Source organism: Schistocerca nitens, chromosome 5 (genome assembly GCF_023898315.1).
Source record: "Schistocerca nitens isolate TAMUIC-IGC-003100 chromosome 5, iqSchNite1.1, whole genome shotgun sequence".
In the NCBI taxonomy this organism is placed as follows: domain Eukaryota; kingdom Metazoa; phylum Arthropoda; class Insecta; order Orthoptera; family Acrididae; genus Schistocerca; species Schistocerca nitens.
In genome coordinates, this window is record NC_064618.1 from 750,627,000 (window position 1) to 750,647,034 (window position 20,035).

A 20,035-nucleotide genomic window follows, 5' to 3' on the forward strand; every position below is an offset into this window, starting at 1 on the left:
ACACAAGGTTGGCGCCGGTGGCAACACCTACAACCGATTTCTCATACACAACCGATTTCTCATACACAAACAGGAGTTGACCGGCGTTGCCTGGTGAAACGCTGTTGTGATGCCTCGTGTAAGGAGGAGAAATGCGTACCATCAAGTTTCCGACTTTGATAAAGGTCGGATTGTAGCCTATCGCGATTACGGTTTATCGTATCACGACATTGCTGCTCGCGTTGTAGAGATCCAATGACTGTTAGCAGAATATGGAATCGGTGGGTTCAGGAGGGTAATACGGAACGCAGTGCTGGATCCCAAAGGCCTCGTATCACCAGCAGTCAAGATGACAGGCATCTTATCTGCATGGCTGTAACGGATCGTACAGCCACGTCCCGATCCCTGAGTCAACAGATGGGGACGTTTGCAAGACAACAACCATCTGCACGAACAGTTCGACGACGTTTGCAGCAGCACGGACTATCAGCTCGGAGACCGTGGCTGCGGTTACCCTTGACGCTGCATCACAGACAGGAGCGCCTGCAGTGGTGTACTCAACGACGAACCTGGATGCACGAATAGCAAAACGTCATTTTTTCGGATGAATCCAGGTTCTGTTTACACCATCATGATGATCGCATCCGTGTTTGGTGACATCGCGGTGAACGCACATTGGAAGCGTGTATTCGTCATCGCCGTACTGGCGTATCACCCGGCGTGATGGTATGGGGTGCCATTGGTTACACGACTCGGTCACCTCTTGTTCTCATTGACGGCACTTTGAACAGTGGACGTTACATTTCAGATGTGTTACGACCCGTATCTTTACCCATCATTCGATCCCTGCGAAACCCTACATTTCAGCAGGATAATGCGCGACAGCATGTTGCAGGTCCTGTACGGGCCTTTCTGGATACAGAGAATGGTCGACTGCTGCCCTGAGCAGCACGTTCTCCAGATCACCAATTGAAAACATCTGGTCAATGGTGGACGAGCAACTGGCTCGTCACAATACGCCAGTCACTAGTCTTGATGAACTGTGGTATCGTGTTGAAGCTGCATGGGCAGCTGTACCTGTACACGCCATCCAAGCTCTGTTTGACTCAATGCCCAGGTGTATCAAGTCCGTTATTACGGCCAGAGGTGGTTGTTCTGGGTACTGATTTCTGAGGATCTATGCACCCAAATTGCGTGAAAATGTAATCACATGTTAGTTCTAGTATAATATATTTGTCCAATGAATACCCGTTTATCATCTGCATTTCTTCTTGGTTTAGAAATTTTAATGGCCAGTAGTGTATATAAGCGGAGCAGATGCGGATGGGCGATCATCCTAGAGAAGATATGGGGAAATATGTTGAAATAAGAGGCTTTGACATAGGGCAAAGCCTGTGATTGAGTATCTCGAAAACGGAGAAGCTGGTAGAATGTCACTTTCTACTGTCGTGAGCATACACGGAAAGAGGACAGTGACGCGAAATGGTGGGACGTCAACGACTCTTCACAGAATGCGCGGTTCGGAGGCTTGTCTGCTCTGTGAAATAGGGAAGATGGTTATTCGTGGCATCTCTGCAGAAATAGCACAATGCTGGTGCACGCACAAGTATTTCGAAGCACACCGTTTGATCGTACATTGTTGAACATGGAGCTCCGCAGCAAACCACCGCTATGTGTTCACATGTTGTCTCAATGACCTCGTCAGTTACTATGGCAGTGGGCACGGGACCATCGGGATTCGACCGTCGGTCAATGGAAACGTGTCAGTTCTTCAGGTGAATCACATTTTTGCTACGCTGGGTAGCTGTTCGTCTCCACAAACGTTGTCATCTTGGTGAACGGCGGCTCGAAACGTGCAGCGCGCCACGGACACAGGCTGGTAGGAGCACTGTTATGCTGTGGGAGACATTCTCCTGCCTTGCAAGGGACCTGTGGTAATAATCGAAGATACGCTGACAGCTGCGAACCGGCTGCATCCCTTCATAATTGATGTCTCCTCCGACGGCTCTGTCTTCTTTCAGCAGTGCATTTGTCCAAGTCATTGAGCTACAGTGGATTGAGGAGTTTATAGTGAACTTACGTTGATGTCTCTGCGACAAAATTTGTCTATGTAAATCCTATGGAACCCATACTAGTCGCTATCGGGCGCCATCACCGCACATTACGCGAATTACATGACCCGTGCGTAGACATCTAATGCCACATACCTCCATAAAACTACCACGAAAGTGTCGGATTAGTGATGTATTTCGTTCCAAAGATGGATAAACAAGCTAGTAATCAGGTGGTCATAATGTTTCGGCTGATCAGTGTATCTGTCTTATTCCACAGCTTTTGCCCTAAAAGTCCTTAAGTGAAAGGGAGTTATTATTTCATGTCTTAACAAGTATCTATCATTCTGTTCAAACAAATTTTCATCTTAAGGTGAGCCGTCGCAGACTGCGACGGCTCACCTGAAGATGACTGGCATGTGCCTAGTTGAAATAACATGCGAAGTATTGAACGACGACCGGCTGCAAGCACGAAATTTGTTTGAACAGTCAATTCGCCGGGTAAATTTTAAAATTCACATCTATCATTCTATTTCTTGTTTATGCCATTTGAAGAGAAACTCCCCTTTTCCGTTGCTATCCTTCTACAGTGCCACATCCCAAACGCTTCGATCTCTTCTTCCAGGCTTCTCCGCTATCTGTGGTTCAATCCCACGCAATTGTGCGCTATAAACTTACATTATTAGGGATTCCTTCCTCAGAATAAGGACGATATTTGAGATTATCAGACATCTTTTCGCCAGGAATGCCCCCTCCGCACGTGCTCCAGTTTTTATGCCCTCCTCCCATCGTCCATCGAATGCTTTTTGCTTCCATGATACTAGAATTCCTACACTTATCATGATAATCAATTTGGATGTTACGTTTATTGCTAATCTCATTTCAGCTACTCCTTATTACTTTCGGCTTTCTTCGGTATACTCTCAATCCATAGACTGTTCAGTGCATTCAACAAGTCCTGTAAATTTTCCGCTGACTGAGGATTGCAATGTCATCAGCGAATTTTATCGTTAATATTGCAGTCCTGAACTATTCTTTATTTATTGCCATTACTTTTCGGTGTACTGACTGAATAGCAGGAAGCGACAGAATACATCCGGTCTTACTTGGTTTCTAATCCGAGATCTTCCTTGTTCTCTTTCATTTCATTTTGATTCTTGTGCAAGTCGTATATTATCCACCGTTCAGATCTTATACTTCGTGTTTTCCACACAGTACTTTCCTCATCTCCCAGTCAAATTTCAGAACCTTTCTGTAACACCACTTATCAAATACTTCTCTTCTCTTTCGGTTTTCCCACAGCCCACGATTCAGTGCCCTACAGTTCTATAATCCAGACGTACATCTGACAGAATTATTGCTCAGTTTATGTTTCTCACCACAAGACTTCATTTGGTGACGCCCTCTTCACCTGTGCTGGTCTCCTTATATCCACTTTTCTTCGTCGGCTATAAGTCAATCCAAGCAGCAGAGTTACCTCATTTCGTCTACTATGTGTTCCCCAATTTTGATGTAAAGTTTATTGATAATCTCATTCCAGATATTTCTCATTACTTTCTTGTTTCTTGCACCGCTTCGCGTTGTCCTACGCTTTTTCCATTGACAAACTGTATGAAGCTGTCTTGATTTTTATCACGCTTTAAGTCTTGCAGATTGTGGAACATAAACTGTACTCGCATATGATGACTCTTTTGGAGAGCGAAGAAACTCCTATGCAGTTTTTCGCAAGCTCTGATTATGAGAAACACAGAATGCACTTTTTTTTTCACGCAGTTCTGACCGCAGTATGTTGAGTTCAAGTTCATGTTTTCAGCTTCCAAAAGGTCTCGGATATAGTTCCACACTTGTACCTACTAAACAAAGTACGTCCTATTTCCTACCAATTAAACAATGTTGCTGTTATGTATTTCTCAGTACTTCCCAAATATAATAACTGTTTATTTTTTTAATACTGCAATACTATATTGTAACTCAATGCTTGATTTACTTTGGGGCATCATTGTGAACGTATAACGAGTCCTTCAATCAAAAGTCACGCTCGAAGTTTACCTCGTCTTTCTATAATGACAGTGCAGGCTGTTTGCTGTGACATCAAGAACATTTTTTGCTGTAAGTATTCGGGGACAGACAAGACAGTTAAACATAACACATAATTTCCGGCGGGCAAGCCTTTTTTTCACTTTGCTCAGTCTACTTTTCGACGACTACCTATCGATATTTGACGTAAATATAGTCACGTTGCACAGCTAATTAAAGCGAATCCAGCTGTAAAATTAATTTCTGAATGCCGACTTGTTTTATAGACTATCTTTGTCGTTCATGCTGTGTGCTCATTGGGTGTAATATTTGGATTAGGATCAGGTGATCAGATGAAATGAAGGTTGTATTTTTGTGTTATGGCACATCGTTAAAGTCATTACATTTTGTAATCGGATGCTTGAGAACAGATTAACCATTTGTGCCACGTTGTTATTTATCTAAAGTAGGCATGGCTAAATATCCAGCTCACGAGTCTTGCTCTAGCAGGAGTGTCAGTCCCTCACCTTGGTGCACGCTTCCCTCAACGCCACACCAAATTGTCCAGAAATTGTCCGAGTGTGAGGAAGGGGAAAAGGTGGAAAATGCAGATGCGCCACACTTAAATGGCACTGCAGTCACACTGCATACGATTTGCTTTATTGTTCATATTTCTCAGCAAAATAGATCACAAAACAGAACAAATTTTCATTTCCATTTAGTTTTTTTAGTGCGGTGAAGATAGTATATAATTTTTATCTGGTACAAACTGTCGACATACGAACAGATGCAGACAATTTCACCGTTTTTCGCACTCATGTTGCCACGTAATTTAGTTTCATTATTAAAAAGGCCTCACACACACACACACACACACACACACACACACACACACACACACACACACATGATGGATGAAATATTTTACCACGTTACCTCATTATGGAAGCGTGGAAGCTCTTCCCGAGGAAACAACGTAGACCTTTTGGGCAGTTCAAACGTAAAAGAATTTGTCTGTTAAACGGTAATTACTTTGGAGCTCAATCAATTTCATCTGCACATGCACAGGGGCGCTTTCAGTTGTAACAGTAAATGATCTCGAAAACAGACGTAAGACTGGCAGTGTCTTGAAAACGATTAGAAAACAATCCTCGTAATTCTTTCAAGGCCGCACTGAATTCCCCAAACTTCATATTTTCTTTTTCGCCAGTGAGCTTGAGGAAGTGGATGGTGTTCTTTGTCAGAATTTGTCCCATCCAAAGTGTGATTTTCTTTTTAAATGGATGCCCAGCAAATCAGAATTAACTTTTTTTTCATCTTGCAATGTCTTACTGTGGACAGCGTGCAGTCAAATCTGCTAAAAAAAAGAGTGGTCTGCAGTGCATGCGACATGTTTTAATTGTCGTTCCTGCTCTGCTTTTTCCGTCCCAAATATTACAATAGCGGGTTTTAAATCGATAACATGGCCATTGCTTGAACCAACGTACTTTTCAATAATATCCAAATTTCCATACTCGTTGCTGAATTCTGTCTAAAATTTTTGCAACTCACGGTGAATAATACGGGATTTCAGGAAATTTGCTATCATACCACGAATTTCGTGAAATTCTCCATGCCTGCAAATCTAGGACAAATGAGTCCCGTGTGTTCGATCGATATAAATTTTTGCTGTCTCATCGTCATCTTTAAATTCTTTCACCGAGGTGGTGTAACGTTGTTCCATAGCAAACCTGCGGTACACGTCTATTATGCGAATGTACACATATAAAAAAAAATTTTGCATCACCTCGGTTCCGAGAGTTACCGAACCTGTACAGGAAACTGGAATAGAGGTCAACATAAACATCATTTTCGTCCTTTTTATTGCTCATGAAAACCACACATTGCATGTTGTACCGCCATATAGCGAGACCTTCAGAGGTGGTGGCCCAGATTACTGTACGCACCGATATCTGTGACACGCAGTTCAAATGGTTCAAATGGCTCGGAGCACTATGGGACTCAACTGCTGTGGTCATAAGTCCCCTAGAACTTAGAACTACTTAAACCTAACTAACCTAAGGACAGCACACAACACCCAGCCATCACGAGGCAGAGAAAATCCCTGACCCCGCCGGGAATCGAACCCGGGAACCCGGGCGTGGGAAGCGAGAACGCTACCGCACGACCACGAGATGCGGGCGACACGCAGTAGCACGTCCTCTTGCATTGATGCACGCCTGTATTACCCACAACTTCATCAACGCACTGCTGCTCCAGATTGTCCCGCTCCTCGACGGCGATTCGACGTGGGTCCCTCAGAGTGGTTAGTGGGTCACGTTCTCCATAAACAGCCCTTTTCAATCCATCCCAGGCATATCCGTTAGCGTTCATGTCTGGAGAACATGCTGGCCACTCCAGTCGAGCGATGTCTTTATCCCGAAGGAAGCCATTGACAAGATGTGCACTATGGGGGCGCGATTTGTCGTCCATGTAGACGAATGCCTCGCTAATATGCTGCCGATATGGTTGCACTATCGATCGGCAGATGTCATTCATGCATCGTACAGCCGTTACGATGCCTTCCATGACCACCAGCGGCGTACGTCGGCTTCACATAATGCCACCCCAAAACATAAGGGAACTTCCACCTTGTTGCACTCGCTGGTCAGTGTGTCTAAGGCGTTCAGCCCGACCGCGTTGCCTCCAAACACGTCTCCGACGGTTGTCTGGCTGAAGGCATATGGGACACTCATCGGTGAAGGGAACATGATGCCAAACCTGAGCGCCGGCCGCGGTGGCCGAACGGCTCTGGGCGCTTCAGTCCGGAACCGTGCTACTGCTATAGTCGCAGGTTCGAATCCTGCCTCGGGCATGGGTGTGTGTGATGTCCTTAGGTTAGTTAGGTTTAAGTAGTTCTAAATTCTAGGGAACTGATGACCTCAGATGTTAAGTCCCATAGTGCTCAGAGCCATTTGAACCAAACATGAGCGGTCCATACGGCATATTGTTGGGCCCATCTGTACCGCGCTGCATGGTGTCGTGGTTGTAAAGATGGACCTCGCCATTGACGTCGGGAGTGAAGTTACACATCATGCAGCCTATTGCGGACAGTTTGAGTCGTAACATGACATCCTGTGGCTGCACGAAAAGCATTATTCAACATGGTGACGTTGCTGTCAGGGTTCCTCCAAGCCATAATCCATAGGTAGCGGTCATCCACTGCAGTATTAGCCCTTGGGCGGTCTGAGCGAGGCATGTCATCGACAGTTCCTGTCTCTCCGTATCTCTTCCATGTCCGAACAACATCGCTTTGGTTCAGAGCCCTTCCTGGCACAAAGTAACAATGTGGACGCGATCGAACCGCGGTATGGTTGAACTACAGACAACAAGAGCTGTGTACCTCCTTCCTGGCGTGGTGGAATGACTGGAACTGATCGGCTGTCGGAACCCCTCCTTCTAATAGGCGCTGCTCATGCATGGTTGTTTTCATCTTTGGGCAGGTTTAGTGACATTTCTGAACAGTCGAAGGGACTGTGTCTGTGATACAATAGCCACAGTCAAGGCCTATCTTCAGGAGTTCTGGGAACCGGGGTGATGCAATTTTTTTTTATGTATGTATATCGAGTAACAGAAACTCACAATTCTTATCGTTCCCTCCTGTCATTCCCATTCATTTTAAAGGGTTTTGACGACAGATGACTGACTCTTTTTGAGCAAATAACCACTAGGCATGTGAAGTTCTTTCATACCACGAACAAGGGTAAACAGTGCCGATACCACGATTCTGCCGAACTGAAGAAAGTCGTGCCGACTGAAAAATGCCGCACCGCAGTGCTAATTGAAATGTCGCGCTGCACCGAATACTTCCGAGAAGTACCGAGCGGAGCCGAGACGAGCTCAGCCTTGGCCTGCACTCGGCCCCTCACATCGTGCTCGGATGCATTTTGGGGCGCCTAGGCCGACACTGACATAATACTTCCAGTGTGAAAGACTTTACTGAAGGTCTTGGAATACAAGCATTTTTCAGACAATGTACTTTTCGGGTTCGAAGTTTTCCACGCTGGAGTCTTTGCACAAAATGTTAGTGCACTTGTTGTGGCAAGTTAACTGAGAACTCTCTATGTAAAGTACATTTTCGGTTATCGGTGCTTGCAGAAAAAAAGCAATGTGTAAGAAATTTGGAACCCGTCATGTCTTAACTTCCAGCCTCCATACTGCTCATGATCTACCGATATTTAACAAATTCTCACAGCTTTTTAAGAATTCACTTATTGTCGAACGGAAAGATGTATTTAACTATAATTATAACAACTTATGTAATCAAGGTCACATTATTACTACAGACATTCACAATACCGGTTTCAGCAAATCATTGCCATCCACCGATCCACAAACGGTTTTATGAAGCATAAAGTCTAGTTTTATGCATACTAAATATTATAAACATGTGTCATAGTACGACTCACGCCATCACAGAGTAAAAGGGTCAGAAATTAAAATATGAACGTCTAATGTTCCTATAAGGCTTATGGAAGAGTGGGGCTTTGGAAGAGGGGACTGTAACTAAAGCTGTAGGCGAAGGGCCAGAGAAGAGAACGCTCTATATGCACGTCTGTTTACTCTATGTAACATTTAGAAGTAAATCTTGAAAGTGCAAGTAATCGCAAAAAAGTAAAAGTTACAAAATTTTAAAGCAGCTTTTATAAAAACATGTACGTATAAAACTAGTTTTAAAGATTTATAATTTATGTTTTTGTACACTTTTACGCTTCCACTGTTTGTGGGTACGTATCACACCTGAAGAATGCAGTAATTTACTGAGACACGTAATGTAGTAATTAGGCAACCTTGAAATAATGATTATATGAAAGGAGGATCTGGCAGCCACGGCCATAAGAGGTCTGAAATAATTTATTACAGCAAATCTCTATTTATCACTGGAGTTTAAAATCTGTTCGTTAACTGCTATGTTCTTCTGTATTGACGCCATGCTTTTGTTACATGCGTTTGCAGGGCTTTAATATTAGCACTGAAGATGGTGGCACAGTGATTGAAATCGATTTGCTGTAATAAATGATTCCAAACCTCTTGCGACCAAGGCTGCCACTGTTTTTGTTTACAATGCTAATATTGCTGTGTTTGAGTACTTGGTTCCCAACTGAATCCAGCTTCAATGGTATGAAAAATCTCATAATATTCTTAAAACGCGACGCAAATTTGTTACGCTGCAAATGCAGACTAGTGACCTGTAGTTTAGGGAAAAGTAGGCTAGGGCTGCAAATGGAGACAGGAAGAGAAGTAATATGACTTTGAAACTTCTGGCGGGTTAAAAGTGTGTGCCAGCCAGGGATTCTAATCTGGGATCTTTGCCTTTCACGACAAGTGCTCTGCCAGCAACACTTACCATCCGTCCTCACAGCTTTACTTTATCTCTTATCCTATATTCAAAGCTTCAGTGAAATTCTCCCGCGAAACTTGCAACAGTAGTACTCCTCAAAGAAAGAACAGGTCGTGAGTCGTGCTGTGGTAGCTCAGTTGGCAAAGCACTTGGTCACGAAAGGCAAAGGTCCCAGGTTCGAGTCGCGGCCCTGCATACGCAGTGTATTTGTCAGAAAGTTTCATATCATCTCACACTTCACTACAGAGTGAAATTTCATTCTGGTTATGTGACACTTCCATATACACTACTGACCATTAAAATTGCTACACCACGGAGATGACGTGCTACGGACGCGAAATTTAACCGCCAGCAAGAAGATGCTGTGATATGCAAATGATTAGCTTTTCAGAGCATTCACACAAGGTTGGCACGGTGGCGACACCTACAACGTGCTGACATGAGGAAGGTTTCCAACCGATTTCTCATACACAAACAACAGTTGATCGGCGTTGCCTGGTGAAACGTTGTTATGATGCCTCGTGTAAGGAGGAGAAATGCGTACCAAAACGTTTCCGACTTTGATAAAGGTCGGATTGTAGCCTATCGCGATTGCGGTTTAACGTATCGCGACATTGCTGCTCGCGTTGGTAGAGATCCAATGACTGTTAGCAGACTATGGAATCGGTGGGTTCAGGAGGGTAATACGGAACGCCGTGCTGGATCCCAGCGGCCTCGTATCACCAGCAGTCAACTGCATGGCTGTAACGGATCGTGCAGCCACGTCTCGATCCCCGAGTCAACAGATGGGGACATTTGCAAGACAACAACCAACTGCACGAACAGTTCGACGACGTTTGCAGCAGCACGGACTATCAGCTCGGAGACCATCGCTGCGGCTACCCTTGACGCTGCATCACAGACAGGAGCGCCTGCGATGGTGTACTTAACGACGAACCTGGATGCACGAATGGCAAAACGTCATTTTTTCGAATGAATCCAGGTTCTGTTTACAGCATCACGATGGTCGCATCCGTGTTTGGCGACATCTCGGTGAACGCACATTGGAAGCGTGTATTCGTCATCGCCGTACTGGCGTATCACCCGGCGTGATGATGTGGGGTGCCTTTGGTTACACGACTCGGTCACCTCTTGTTCTCATTGACGGCACTTTGAAAAGTGGACGTTACATTTCAGATGTATTACGACCCGTGGCTTTACCCATCATTCGATCCCTGTGAAACCCCACATTTCAGCAGGATAATGCACGACAGCATGTTGCACGTCCTGTACGGGCCTTTCTCGATACAGATAATGTTCGACTGCTGCCGTGACCAGCACGTTCTCCAGATCTCTCACCAATTGAAAACGTCTGGTCAATGATGGCGGAGCAACTGGCTCGTCACAATACGCCAGTCACTAGTCTTGATGAACTGTGGTATCAGGTTGAAGCTGCATGGGCAGCTGTACCAGTACACGCCATCCAAGCTCTGTTTGACTCAATGCCCACGCGTATCAAGGCCGTTATTACGGCCAGAGGTGGTTGTTCTGGGTACTGATTTATTCAGGATCTATGCACCCAAATTGCGTGAAAATGTAATCACATGTCAGTTCTAGTATAATATGTTTATCCAATGAATACCCGTTTATCATCTGCATTTCTTCTGGGTGTAGCAATTTTAATGGTCAGTAGTGTAGATCTGAGTACTGCAAAACGTTTCGTCGAAGAGGTATCAACCGCTATCTGGTGTTGCGGATAATAGTAGAGAGTCTATGTACATTCATGTGCCCTACTGTAGTCATCAGGCGCTCAGTGATTGCGTGACGCGGTGAGTGCAGACGGGCTGGCGGTGCCACGGCGTGCCAGCGAAGGCCGCGCCGCTGGCTCAGTGAGCGCGCCTGCCCCACGGAGGAAAGTGTCGCTGCGGCTGCGGCTGCGGCTGCGGTCTTGCGCAACGCTGCATCGCTGCAGTTGGCAGCCTTGCAGAGGTGAGGGACCTCCGCGAGACGGGCAGCGCGCCGCTCGCGGCCCGACCGGATCGCTTCGGCCCAAGTCGGCAAAAGGAGCAGTGAGACGCCTGCGCGCCGCAAACCCGGGACCCCGGGCCAGCGGCCGGAGCTTCCGGACCGCTCTTCCGAGGGATTGGGCGGGCGGCGCTCGGCCCAACTCTTGTACTTTCCTCCATACGTGTATCAGGAAGTACAGGTAGATGAAGGATAACAGGAGTAGAAAGAAAAGGGATGAATAGGCAGAACAATTAAAAGAAGAAGAAAATGAGGTACTCGAGGAGGAAGAGGAGGAAAAGGTTGGGATTAAGAAACAGAGGAAAGGAAGGTAGGGGAAAAAGTAAGAACAAGAAAGTAGGTGAAAAAAGAAGAGGAGATGAACGAACTGAAGGAAGGGGAGAAGGAACTTGAGATGAAGGAAAAGAAGGTATGAGAAAGTGAAAAAGAGTTGAAGGAAGGGAAGTAGGAAGAGAAACAAGGTGGAAAAGGAAGAGGAGATGAACGAACTGAAGGAAGGGGAGAAGGAACTTGAGATGAAGGAAAAGGAAGTATGAGAACGTGAAGAAGAGTTGAACGAAGGGAAGAGGGAAGAAGGAAGAAGTAGGAAGAGAAACAAGGGGAAAAGGATGAGGAGCTGAAGGAAGGGAAGAAGAAAGATTGTCGAATACAGGGAAGGGAAGAAGGAATAAGAGAAGAAGCAAGAGATGATTCTAATTTTGCTGGTAAAACAAATTTCTCAAACACTGCAATATTGAGTGTCAGGGAAGACATAATGAAACACTGTATGTCAATGCTATTTTATTCTTGCAACAACAACTGATATCCAGTCACAACAAAGTGCTAGCTCTAACAACATTGCTTTGACCAAATCGGGCATGATAGGTGGAAAGATGACCACTGTTCAGTATCGCGATACACGCAAAGCCTTTATCTCAAGTTCAATCTTGAAAAGTTGGAATAAACATCGTTCTTGTGAAACACAACTACCTCTTTACACGCAAGAAGTGTTGAGTGCTACTGACAAGGATTTCAAAATGATTCCGTACTTCTGGATTTCCTGAAGGCTTTTGACACTGTACCACACAAGCGTATTGTAGTGAAATTGTGTATGTGACTGGATTCGTGATTTCCTGCAGAGGTCACAGTTCCTAGTAATTGACGGAAAGTCATTGGGTAAAACAAGCGATTTTTGGCGTCACAGTTCGTAGTAACTGATGGAAAGTCACTGGGTAAAAGAGAGTTGTTTTTTGGCGTTCCCCAAGGTAGTGTTATAGGCCCCTTGCTGTTTCTTATCAACATAAACGATTTGGGAGACAATCTGAGCAGCCGTCTTAGGTTGTTTGCAGATGACGCTGTCGTTTATCGATTAGTAAAGTCATCAGAAGATCAAAACAAATTGCAAAACTATTTAGAAAGATATTTGTGTGGGGTCAATGTTAGACACAACGCTAGAGGTTGCGATAATTGATAGGGTCCAGCACTTGCAACCTCTCTTGACTCGCTGGTGCCTGCACGGACAGAGACTTGCAGATCGTACCGGCCGAGTCAGCTACAGGTCGTGAGCGAAGTCAGATTAGAATAGCCTTCAGCTCACTAGGTTCGCAGCCTCTAGTTCGCGCATGTATTACGCATGCAATACCAGAATTGTGTTATCTTGCTTGTTGTATAATCCAGTTAATGTCTGTTAATGTGACATTTGTATTCAAGAAATATGGTTGTTATTAGTTATGTGGTGGTGGTGGTTGTTGGGATGTTTAAGGGGGACTAAACAGCTAAGGTCATCAGTCCCCCATATTAGTTATGTTCCTGGGGTGCAGTAGCAGGACAAAGTTAAGTAAAAGTTATTTACTAAAGTATTCCAGTACTAATTATTATAGAATTTTCCAGATTCCTACAACCACCCCACTCGTGCTAGCCTCTATCATCTCACTGCAAATCCTCGGGGTGCCGATCGAAAAGCATCCTGCATTCGTGAGGTCATGACATGCTGTCATCGGACTTCACATCAGTCTGTATGGGGTGAAAATTGGCAATTGACCCTAAATAACGAGAAGTGTGAGGTCATCCACGTGAGTGCTAAAAGGAATCCATTAAACTTCGCTCAAACAATAAATCAGTCAAATCTAAAGGCATTAAATTTAACTAAATGTCAAGTAATTACAAAAATGGTTCAAATGGCTCTGAGCACTATGGGACTCAACTGCTGAGGTCATTAGTCCCCTAGAACTTAGAACTAGTTAAACCTAACTAACCTAAGGACATCACAAACATCCATGCCCGAGGCAGGATTCGAACCTGCGACCGTAGCGGTCTTGCGGTTCCAGACTGCAGCGCCTTTAACCGCACGGCCACTTCGGCCGGCCAAGTAATTACAGCTACGAACAACTTAAACTGGAAGGAACACAGAAAATCTTGTGGGGTAGGGTAAACAAAGATTGCGTTTTATTGGCAGGACACTTAAAAAAAAAAGTGTAACAGATCTACTAAAGAGACTACCTACACTACGCTTGTCTCCGCTCTTTTAGAATACTACTGCGCAGTGTGGGATCCTTACCAGGTAGGATTGACGGAGTATATCGAAGAAGTTCAAAGAAGGGCAGCACGTTTTGTATAGGGGAGAGAGTGTCACTAAAAAGATACAGGATTTGGGGTGGACAACATTAAAACAAAGGCGTGTTTAGTTGCAGCGGAATCTTCTCACGAAATTGCAAACACCAACTTTCTTCTCCGAATACGAAAATATTTTGTTCACGCCGACTTACATAGGGAGAAACGATCACAACAATAAAACAAGGGAAATCAGAGCTCGCACGGAACGATATAGGCGTTCTTTTTTTCCGCGCGCTATACGAGATTGGAATAGTAGAGAATTGTGAAGGTGGTTCGCTGAACCCTCTGCCAGGCACTTAAATGTGATTTGCAGAGTATCCATGTAGATGTAGATGAATCCTTTTATCACAGTGAAAGTTGGCCAACAAATATTTTCTTCAGTTCCTGCTATTTCCTTCCTGGTAACAGATTACGCCTTACAGATTTCTTACGGGGGTCATATCTAATCTGGAAAAATATTTGCACCTAAAGTAAAACTACTTTCAACTAAAGACTTATCTGTTAACATAGGGTAACTTCCCTTTGGCACATCTCCTGTGCAACAACGATCCAGTTTCTCTGTCAAATTGCCAACGCCACCCCGGCTTTATCAATCCGTTTTTATTTTTCCTCTCACTTCATCTGCTATCCTTTCTCATCACCCTGTCATATGTCGCTCTCCCCAAACCACTGACCTTCCATTGCAAATTTAATTACATCTGTACTGTGACCATAGATCTCTATATTAGAGTTCGATAAGAATCTTACGTTATGAGAAAAATATTTAACACACTGTTAATTACTTTAACCTCTATAGTATTACAGCTATCCTTGTTATGCACATCTTGTTTATTACGCACTTTGAAACGTTAACAGTGTATCTACGGATGTCCTGTTAGATGTACGAGTGAATCTGATGGCCCTCATTATCCCAAAATAAATAAATAAGTGACACTAGATCACAGATAACTTGCTTAGCGGAGATCAAGAGTACGTTCACATACCTCGTAAGAGCAAAAGTGGAAAGAACCGATTACTTTTGTACTTATCGTCATGTACATTCAGTCTATACTATCAATGTTTGGTAATGTACAAAATACGGATAAAATATTCAAATAACAGAAAAGGGCCATTAGAATAGCTAAGAACAATGAATGACCTTACTGTAAAGAGATATTTAGAGATTTGGAGATTTCAACTGCATCATCTGAGTACTTGTACAACTCTCGAACCATTATGCAGGTTAAGAAAAACATCAGTAATTTCTTATGTTAACAATAAGAGCTCTATTAAGCACCGCGGAACAATAGGTACAGAAAACTTACTTGTATCGAGAAAAACTTAAAATGGTATTTTCTAGCACGAATCAAACTTCAATAAACTGTCCAAAGAAATGAAGCAATAACTGAAATATGTTTAAGATAGTCGTTAAAGAATACCTTTTAAATGATTTCCACTACGCAGTGAAAGATTACTGAAATGACAGATGTTGGTAAAAAGTGTTTGCTTTGGTAGAAATTAAAATTTTAACCCTTGGAGACATTGCACAAATTTTGTGATACCATTGTCTGGTTTGCAGGCAAAGTCAAGTTGTTGCCTTGATGATCGAAAGTTATTCCACTGGGAAAGCTTACAAAGTCACATTCCACAATAAACTTCGAAATATTGTACAATGCGCGTTGCTGGGGAATTGTGAGAGCAAGATTTGCACTGGAAAATACGTGAGCGTGGGTGCACAAAACTGTAATATTGCCTCTCGAGAAGAATTGGAAATGGACCGCATTGTAGCCCGTGGAGGAGCCTGTGTGAGAGCTCTTTCGAGTCTCATATTGTGCAGCAGCGAAGGCTCTGGTGAAAGAGGTGTGGAGTGAGGGGGGGGGGAGGGGAGGGCTGGTCCTTGAGAGGGCGTGGCAAGGCCACACAAGCACACAAGCGAGAGGTCATAGCTGCGCGCTCTCCCAACACAGGCAGCGAGCGTGCCTAGGGCAGCAACGGCGGTGCCCGTGTTTACAACCCGCTACTACATTCACGGGAAACCAAAAGACAACACAGTGGTCAAAGCGCTAGACTCTAACCAGATCGTTCTTTCTACTATGAAGCAGGCTAAAACTGGGTGTTCCACCGGAACTTCAATTCCGAAACCATACCTTTCGTGGACAATGGTTATATCGACTGAGCTATCCAGGCACGACTCATACTGTGATGGACTGCCTTACGAGACAGCTACTGGTGGAAGTATAGCGGTGAGAAAGGCACGTTTTGCAACGCCACATGTTTAATAGTTTGGTGCCCTCCTCCGATTTCTTCCTGACAGTCTGAATCACTTCCAGACGTAAATTCTGAGATATTTGTCTCTCATAACAAAAACCCTATGTTTGACCGTATTATTTTAGAGGTCGGGCAGCCGCAGACAAAATTGCACATGGTGAACAAAATCTTCCGCACTGTCTGTTGTTATTGTTCTTGTTGTGGTCTTCAGTCCTGAGACTGGTTTGATGCAGCTCTCCATTCTACTCTATCCTGTGCTAGCTTCTCCATCTCCCAGTACCTACTGCAGCCTACATCCTTCTGTATCTGTTTAGTGTATTCATCTCTTGGTGTTCCTCTACGATTTTTACCCTCCACGCTGCCCTCCAGTACTAAATTGGTGATCCCTTGATGCTCAGAACATGTCCCACCAACCGATCCCTTCTTCGTCAAGTTGTCTGTTAAAATACTTTATTAACAAGTCACGACAGGTTTTGCATCAGTGGAGATCCATCTTCAGGTGATAAGTTTCCCTATTTTTTAAACAGTCATGGCGAGGCGAAATGAATGCTTAGAGCCAAATCCCAACGTCCACTGTCAAGATTAAACCAACAGCAAACTAAAAGCAGTTGTCTATGATTAAGCTGAACCACGAGTCTGAGTCGTATGTCAAAAAAAGTGTAACCATTACGTTATATCTTTTATTTTTGTTTCTTTCTGACTTTGTTGTCTAGTGCTGTACTACACATAATCTAAAATTTATTTTATCTATTGTGTATGTAGCGTAAGACCTCCCTGTCAACCATGGAGCTTGCCAACATGGGGTGACTGGCATGCCCAAATATACAGCTTGCCATACAGCACATGTGACCACAGGAGAGAGCTATCTGTGGAGAGGCCACACAGAACTGTCACTCCACAACAGGGATAGTAGCCTTTTCAGTAATTGCAGGGACAAACCTCTGGATTATTGGCTGATGTAGCCTCGTAACATTAAGCCAACATGACCGTGCTGTGCTGGTGAGGCGAAAGACTGAAATCAAGGGGAAACTACAGCCGTTGCTTTTCCCGAGAGCATGCAGGTCTTCTGTATGCTTAAACGATAACGGCATCCTCTCGGGTAAAACATTGCGGAGGTTAAACAGACCCGTCACGGGTCTCCAGGTAGCAAGATATCGTTATCAGAAAAGGCATGACGGGTCGAACCGTGAAACGTTAGATCCCTTAATCGGGTAGGGAGGTTAGACGATTTAAAGGGAAATGGATAGGCTGAAGTTACAGTACTTATCTCTCTCTCTCTCTTCTCAGCGATCACAGGACCTGTAGACCACGCACTGCATCAACAATCTGATTCCACCGACTTCTGTCTCTTGTAGCCTCTCTCCACCCTCTGGTAATTCCTAATGCTGCGATGTCCTTCTCTATGTCATCTTTCGGCCCAATAGTCTTGTTGTCTGGAGAGTTCCTTGAAATGCTTTCTTGGTGATTCTGTTGTTTTCCATTCTAGCCACATGTCCAGCCCACCGCAATCTCCTACTTTTTAATTTCTGGATGAAAGTGGGTTGCTTCATTGACTGGTAAATTTCATTGTTCTTTCGAACTCTCCATACACCATTCTCCAACATAGGTCCCCAGATTTTTCTCATTACTTTTCTTTCGAAAACATTCAGTTTTTCTCTTTCATTCTTTGTAAGCGTCCAGCTTTCTGAACCGTACAGTACTATGGGGCAGATAATAGTGTTGTATATGTTCAACTTTGTGGTGATTGACGAAGCTTTACTTTTGAGTGGGTTTCTTAGTGAGTACAGACATCTTGATTCTGAGGCTATTCTTTCATTTATATCTATTGTTATGATATTTGTACTGTTGAAACGTGATCCAAGGTATTTAAACTAGAGAACTTTTCTGAATTTAGAATGCTGGTCAGTCTCAAAGTAAGGATTTGGGTTTATGACTCGACCTATTTCCATATATTCGGTTTTCTCTTGGTTAATCAAAAGCCCCATTTTCTGGCACTGTACCTGAGAGATCTGTACATGTCTTTCAGTTCTTCTTCAGTTTCACTCAGAAACACCATATCACCTGCATAAGCCAGGAGTTTTACTTCACTGTGTTTGTATCAGAGAAAATAAGAATGCCGTTTGACTACTATGAACAGAATGGTGAACGTATTACCAAGTACAAGTTCATACGCCAACGAGTTCCGTAGATCTTGCGAAGATTGAAAGAATGTAGAGATAAAAGAATTTATTCAGCTAAGGGGGACTGGAATTTGATAACAGTAAAAGGAAGGGAAGGAAAAATAGTGGAATAATATAGACCGGCTGAAAAAAAATGAGTGAGGAAACCACCTTGTAGACTTTTGCATAGAGCATTCCCTAATCATCTCTAACACTTGGTTTTTAAGGCTGTATACCTGGGAATAATGGAAAGTTGCAGATTAAATATATGATAGTAAGACTGAGATTTCAGAACCAGATTTTCAATCGTAAGACATTTCCAGGCGTAGATGGGGACTCTGGCCATAATTTTTTGGTTAGGAACCGTAAGCTAAAATTTCAGAGATTTCAAAAAGGTGGGAAATCTTTTAAGTTGAACGAAATAGAGATATTGACAGTTTTATATGGAGCAGTAGGCAACGTTTGACTGATACAGAGGAAGGGAAAACAGAAGAAGACAAATAGGTAGCTTGAAGGATGAAATATGAAATAGCGGAGGCAGCAATGGATCAAAAGGGATGAAAAAGGAAGTACTGAATTTAATTGACGAAAGGAGAAAATGCGAAAAAAGATGTCTAAAAACATGAGATTCGCAGAAAGTGCAAAATGGCTGAACAGGAACGGATAGAGGACAAATGGAAGGCTATAGAAGCATGTATAAGTAAGGGAAAGCTATATGCCATCTATAGGATGACTCCAAAGATATTGCAAATATTAGAAGCATTCTGTGAACTTCAAGAGCTCAGATGCCGAGCCAGTACGAAGGAAGAAAGGGAAAGCTGAAAGGCGGAAGGAATATACAGAGCGGCTGCACAAGGGAAATGAAGACAAGATTATAGAAAGACAAGAAGAAGTAGATGAAGATGAGATGGGAGATATGATACAGAGCGTTGTCAGGTGAAGGTCGAAACATTGCCCATCGAGTGGACGTTATTCCCTCTGAATTTTCGAGAACATTGGCAGAGCCAGCAATGATGGAACTATTCCGGCTGGTGTGCAATATGTGATGCACACGAAATATTCGAAGGAAAATGTAATAAATCAATTCCAAAGAAAACAGTTGCTGACGGATGTATTAGCGAAAAATCAGTGTAATAAGTTATAATTTCAAAATACGCGAAATGTTTACCGAAGAAAGTGAAACTCGTAGAAGTCAACCTCGGGCAGGGCCAGTTTGTGTTACAGAGAAATGTAGGAAAGCATTAACGCTACGACTTGTCTTAAAAGATAGATTACAAAAAGGAAAACCTACGTTTACGGCATGATGCTTCTGACAATGCTGACTGGAGTACACTATTTGAAATTCGGAAGATAACAGGAATAAAATACAAGGAGCTTAAGTGTTTATACAACATATACAGAAACTAGACAGCAATTTTCAGAGTCGAAGGACACAAAACGGAAGCAGTAGTTGAGAAGGGAATGAGACAGGCTTGTAACCTATCCCAGATGTTATTCAACCTGTGCGCTGGTCAAGCAGTAAAGGAAACGAGAGAAAAATTTGTAGGAATTGAAGTACGAGAAAACAAAGAAGAGCTTTGTGGTTTTGCTGGTGACCTAATTCTGTT